Source organism: Lacerta agilis, chromosome 10, assembly GCF_009819535.1.
Source record: "Lacerta agilis isolate rLacAgi1 chromosome 10, rLacAgi1.pri, whole genome shotgun sequence".
In the NCBI taxonomy this organism is placed as follows: domain Eukaryota; kingdom Metazoa; phylum Chordata; class Lepidosauria; order Squamata; family Lacertidae; genus Lacerta; species Lacerta agilis.
Window position 1 is genome coordinate 26,138,709 of NC_046321.1, and position 6,911 is coordinate 26,145,619.

The following is a 6,911-nucleotide window of genomic DNA, read 5'->3' on the forward strand; positions in this document are numbered from 1 at the left end:
CTCCTCCTCCTCCTCCTCTTCTTCTTCTTCTTCTTCTTCTTCTTCTTCTTCTTCTTCTTCTCCCCCCCCCTCATAGTTATGCAGAGCAGCTTGTAGTCTTTACCTTGTGGTTTTGTTTGTCTTTCCAATGACCCAGTGAAGAAGATTCCTATTGCCACTGCCACTGCTTCCAGCTCTCAGGTATTTAGTATCCTGGTCTATTTTCAGATGCTTCCTAAGAAAATGCTGAGGATTTTAAATTCATTTCTCCTCTTTCCCCTTCTTATTGATGTAGATCAGGGGTGGGAACCCTGTGTTCATAGGTCTACTTCCATGAGGCCCTTTGCCTTATTTCTTGCAGGTGGCAAGGAACAAAAAGCTGGGGGGGGGGGGAGTGGCATAAAGATGAGAGAGAAAAGTGGGATGGTCCCGCTCATCTTTGGTTCTGGCTTTACCCTCCTTAGACTCCTGTTGTATCCACTTGTGACTCTAGACCCTGACAGATTACTCCCAAGGAAATACAGAGAGAAAAGGGTTGCTTAAGCCCTAATATAGCTCCACCAATGTGCTAGACACTGGTAGTGCACTCCTTCATCAGAATCATGCCCAAAGAATTCACGTGGAAGAAAATGTTACCTTGGAACTAGCATTTACAATGAGTCAATGAACTGTGTAGGGCTAAATAGGGAGCGCATGGGGCTAGGCAAAGATTTGCATCCTGATCTCCTGGGTGACAGTTGGTTGCATAGGGACCATGCTATGATGGTTAGGAACGTTTTGTTCCCACACCAGTTTCCTAACTTAAATCACCCATTCAAAGTTGCTATTAGGGAACATAAAGGGAAAAGCAGATGGGCTAATAGCTTCAGGGGGTAATTTGGATCAGGGCTGCAGCACGACAGTGAAAGGTTTACAAATGTTTACCTATGCCATGGTGCTGTTTCAAATGCAGCTGGATTTTAAAGAAGGAAACTACACCAGTAGTTCCAATAATAGAACTTCAGTGTAACATGTAGTTTGGTCCATGGCTAATGCTTTGATCTCAACTGAACTGCTAGCAGAAGAGCATGCCTACTGAACAGCCAAGCCTAGCTACTTAGGACCAGCTACACAATCACTTTTCTGATCCCCTACTCCTTTAACAGGAAGAGGCACTTTGAGAAGGGATAATTGGAACTGAAGTGACTAGTGAAGGACTGCTTAACTTAACCTTTTCCTCACCTGCCATTTCTCCTTTCCAAATTGTACACCGAGCAGCTTCCCTGTCCCCATACTGTGTGCCAAATATGTGTTTGCGATGGCATATTTGAAACTCTTCAGTGAGAGGAATCTGCCAGGGCGTGAATTGGGGCGGGAAAATGGCAGGGCATGAGAAAGGGTTAAGCAGAACCTCATACTTCCAATCACTTTCTCTCAAAATGCCCTTTTTTGTTAAGCAAGAAAACAAGAAAGCTGAGTATCATCATACAGACTTGCATTGTAATGTGTAGTCTGAGGAGTATTGTCTTGGATCTGAGCACTTTAGTATCACTGAATGGCCTCTAGGCAAACCTTCTGTTTTCTCTTTGTGGGGGTTTACAGAAGAGTGAGGAAACTTGGGTTGTTCATGAGATGGTGGAACTGGGGATTCTGGTTCCTTGCTTCAGGACCAGTGTATCATGCTCTCCACTGGACTGGACTTCGGGGTTCTGCAGGTTCCTTGAGGCAGACTCACTGACCCACATCTGCAAAAGCCTCCTTTGCCAGGGAATCAGGGACATGACCCAGCCCCTCATATTGGATACACTTTCTGTGTGATTTAGGGGGTGGGGAAATAGAATGAATTGGCCAACCCTGAAGAGAGATTTATTTCTCTGTACAGAGATAGCATTTCCTCTCTAATTCTTCTTACACACTTCAAAGGCCTCTGAGTTGGGGAAATGTGCTACTGAAAGCCTTCAGGGCATGTAGTCAAAGTAGATAAGAGCCATATCGGCTTAATTGCTTTAGGCACAGTGATCATTCATTTGAAGGTAAGCATGTAACATACCTGTGGACACTTTGCTACCTCTGCCCTGTTAAGAAATCTGGATTAAGGTAGTTTATGACTCAGAGAAACTCTGGCTAGACTATTGACACCCAGAAGAAGGCAAGTGGAAAAACCCTTGTGCAAATTTTTCTTTTGGGTTAATGAGATCCGTGGTTCCAGAAGTTATGTGACCAAGATCAGTATCTCACTCTGATACTTGTTCCGCCCACTGTCCTGAAGAACCAACTGCAAAAGTCAGCCATACCTAAGCATCCTAGTCCTCACTCAAAATCCTAGCTTGGCTTCCGCCAAAGACTTTAATGCATGAACCAGACCAGTACATAGGCAACAAACGGCATGCCCTTTGTGCCTTCCTTTTGAAGAGTGGGATGGTCACAGCTCTTAGCACAGCAAGCGTCACAATTTCACCATTTTTGGCATGGTGACCCACCGCCTAGAACCATTCTTCTCTGAAACTTATTGACTGGTGCTGGGTGACATCAGTTCTAGCCAAACTCAGCACCCTTTGAGTTTCAACCCAACTAGCGCAGTATTGAAGTTTGGGATGTAACACACCCTGTGGTGAAAGCCTGGCTCCCGTTTTCCTGTTTAAACAGAAGTATGTAATCTGGGTTGAGCTAAGAGTTTGAGAGTTGCCATATCACCTCACTGATGTGCTTTATGCACAAGTACATTCCAATGACCAATCACTGTATATCAGACAAAACCATCAAGATCAATCATACTAGCTTTCTTGCTACGTCAACTTTATCATGATAATCATAGTAATCCTTCCTTTCCGTCTAGTCTTGCCAAAGAGAAAGCCACCAAGAAATGGAGCCAAACCAAAATAAAATGGCATCCATGGCAATTGAAAGAATTTGTTTGTCAACAAATGCATGCCAGCGTCTGGCACCATTGCTGACAAAAGCCATATCAGCATCTGCTCTGTTCCATAGCAGATGTTCCTTTCCTTCTGCATGGAGCGAGGCTCTGAGGAGAAGATGGAGGAGGAGGAGGAGGAAGAGGAGGAGGAGGAGACATTTGCAAATGTACCTTTACTATTCTAGTTCTGTTTCTTCCTATACTAGTGGACCTTCCTCTTGATCAGACCTGTTTGGTTTATGGGAGGTGGGGTTGCTTCCTTGTAGCTGAGCAGTGGAAAGGCGTATACATACAACTATGCCTCCCAGAAACAGTGGCACTGGAATGGGAACGGTCACAAGGACATTGTTTTTTCTTGTGGTGCTTTAAAAGCAGATTGGAAAGCAGAGGGACATCAGCTATGCTTCTGGTACTCTATGGCCAAGCTGATGAATGAAGACAAAATGCTATTACATAATTTGACCATTTTAGAAAATGGTCGGCTTAAAAGGTACACTTTCAGCATTCTCAAACTTTCTGCAAAATTACCATGAGGTTCAGAAGAAGCAAGAGGATCCACATCCAGCCTTGTAAGATAAAGAAGTATGCTCCTGAGTCCTAAGGCCAATTATGCTTGATAGCATTTGAGGCACTGACTGCTACCCTTCTCAGCCTCCACATCTCTGGCTATGGAGTGGAGATCCTTAAAGAAAAAATCCTTCAGCCTAAAACCTAGCACTGGTGTCCTTTCTTCCTGCCTGGTGTGTTCTCTGGTGAGTAAGCGATGTCTGATGTGATGAGACTTGTTTCCTTGAGACAAAATGGCTCAGGGAGAGCTGCCTCTGGGGGCCTTCCATGAATAGCCCACCCTTCAGCCACACAGAGTCTTTTGTCTCAGATGGTGGGTCAGGAGAGAACCAGATCTGACGCCCTCCACTGTTTCCCCCACTGCTGCTAGCCTGCCCTTTCCCAGCTGCCCACAAAGCCACACACAAGTCCTGTTCATTCTCTCCACTTATCTGCTGTGAAGTGGCTAGTGGTGGTCATTGCCTAGCACTGTAAGAACACTGTCTTCCTCAAGGTGAGGCATGGTGAGTGAAGTGGCTCCAGACAGCTCCATAGTACTGTTTTGCTGCCATCATTGCCACTGTCCTGGCAAAGTTGTGTCAGTACAGCTCTCTTTCAGCCCACCTTGCATACAATGCCGTACTCTGGAAGGATTGTGTGTCACAATATAGGGGCTTTCATCAGATTATGGCATTGTCTGGTCCTAGAGAAGTTTCATGCATCCATCCTGCTGATGCAGAAGCAAAAACAGCATGAGGACAACAGGGAGGTCAGTGCAGGGCCACAACATACAGCAGGTGTGGGGAACATTTGGCCCTCCATATGTTGCTAAACTGCAACTCCCATCATCTCTGGCCATTGGCTATGCTGTCTGGGGCTGATGGAAATTGTAGTTCAGCAATATCCAGAGGGCCAAACATTCCCACCCCTGCCATAGAAGCAGCAGTGGCTGCTGGTCTGCTCCAAACAGCAGAGTATCTCCAACCAGCTCTAGGGTCCTAATTTAGGACTCTCAAGTTTCAGGCCAACAGCCTCAGGCTAGAGGTCAAGGACTAGGTCTTGCTTCTCTGCCAGGGGTGCAGACATTCTGTCTTGGTCAGCTCTTCCCCCTCCATATCCGAATTTTGGCAATTGCTTAGTCCTAAGACCATGCCATCTTCTGGTGAGACATTTGTCCTCAAGGAGGAAGGTTTGGGGAAGGCCCCCTAAAATTATATAGGTGAAAAATGTACTTTCAAATTGGCAAATCACTCTGGGACAGTCCTGCAAGGAGAAGTAGCGACAATCTCATCTTCTGGTCATGAAATCCTCCCTGAAAAATCCATATGGTTGATCAGTACGTCAGCCTAATGTTATTCCAAGTGTATGACTCCACAGGAACCATTCCAAAAACACTCACTCAGAAGAAAGAATTGCTTTGGAATTGGCCCTATATTTGCACACTAAACTCCTGCCAACTCCAAGTTTGGGTTTTTCCCCATTTTCCTTCTCACTCTGCCTCCTGCTTCCCGCAGGATTTCATTGCAAGAATACAAGCTATTGACTAATTGGCTCTGCAGGGTGGCTCTTTGTTGAGCTCAGCACGTGCCAAAGAGAGCAGAGGAAGAAGGGGAAGCAAAGCAGGGTGTGAGTGAGAAAGAGGCCCCGCCCCCATCTTCACATCTAGTACATTTCCTACTCTTTACACCTCCATTCATTCAAAGCTCTGTCCAGGCCATTCCCTTTTCCCTTTGACCTTGTTACTCACCAGTTCCTCTTCTTCAGCATTTCTCTTTTTCCTTCCACCTCCACAAGAACACAGGGAGTTGTCTTATACTGAATCAGGCCAGTGTAGGCTCAGTAATGCCTACACTGGCCGGCAGCGGCTCTCCAGGGTTTCAGACAGGGAGTCTCTCCCAATCCAACCTGGAGATGATGGGGATTGAACTTGGAACCTTCTGCATAAAAAGAATATGCTCTACCACTGAGCTACAGCTCTCCCCACATGCAGTATTTCTCAAGAAACTACCATGCATCCCAGCTCCACACAAACACCCTACCCACCTGCCCACTACACAGACACTGCCATGTGGCACCCTATCCAAAAAGATGTGGGTGGTTCCTGACCTTTCATGGGAGCATTTCTCCTCATCTCCAAGTGCAATTGTGTGCAGTAGTGATTGAGAAGCACTCTGCCTATGTCAGAAGTCATTTCATGGACCCAGACTGGCCCTGTGTCTTACCTTACAGAGGGCTCTCCTCTGTTTGAAGGTATCCTCTGTTTGTAGAGCTGTGTAGTCCAAATCCAGTTTAAAGATAAATAACGCTAAGAAGGTGGAGCAAGGGCCTTGAAATTGTCATCTGGACAGCAGACTGTACAGGCACATAGCTCACCTGGTCACAGTCCTCCTCTCTAAGGTAAGACCTATTGTAGTCCTATTTATATTATGGTAATTATTTCTAGAGCTGCATCTAAACATGGAAATCAACCCTTGCCAATTTTATGTAGATATGTGCTTTCTTTTGCCTTCTTTTTTGGTTATATATCCTCACTTTGGGCAATGTGTAAGTGACCCCCCTAACACAAGGTTTCCCAAACTTGGGTGTCCAGCTGTTTTTGGACTACAACTCCCAACATCCCTAGCTAGCAGGACCAGTGATCAGGGATGATGGGAAATGTAATCCAAAACCAGCTGGAGACCCAAGTTTGGGAAACCCTGTCCTAACCTTTATTGTGCCTAGCAAGCAGTAAGCAACCACTACTCAACATGCTCAGGTGCCTCCTATCTTAATTATAGTCATATGCAACCACTAAGCATATGCTCAGAAGGCACCACCTTTTCATTTCATGTTCTATGAAACCTTGACACTAGGGATGTTTTCTCCTTCCCAAGGAAGCAGGTTCCATCCTTCATGGTTCTGCCTGTTACGTTGACTTGTTTTTTTACAGTGCAGGAAGAGGAAGAGGAAGGATGAAGTCTAGAGGCAGCAAGGATTAGAAAGTGAGAAGGGGAGCATGTATTAGAACCAACAGTCTATAGAATTCATTTTGCAACCTGTTCTTAGATGGTTTATGGTTCCCTTTGTTGCTGTTCAAAGAGGAGATGGCTAACCAGGGTTGGGGCACCTGTGGCCCTCCAGATGTTGATGAAGTTCAGCTCCAATCAGTCACAGCCAGCATGGCCAATAGTTGGAGAGGATGGCAGCTGCAGCTCTACCACACTGGCAGGGCCACAGGTCCTCCATCCCTGGGATAACCCAAAAGAAAAACAGGACGTAAATATAGACTCTAAACCAAAAGGGGACACAGTTCTGAGGAAGGGCTACAACTTGGGGGTAGAGCATGTGCTTTGCATGAAGAACATCCCAGGTTCAGTCCTTGGCATCTCCAGGTAGGGTGGGGGAATGTCCCTTATTGGAAACCTTTTTGGAGATCTGCTGTCACTCATGTGGACAATACAGAGCTAGATGGACCAGTGGTCTGACTCAGCTAAAGGTAAGTTCCTGTGATACT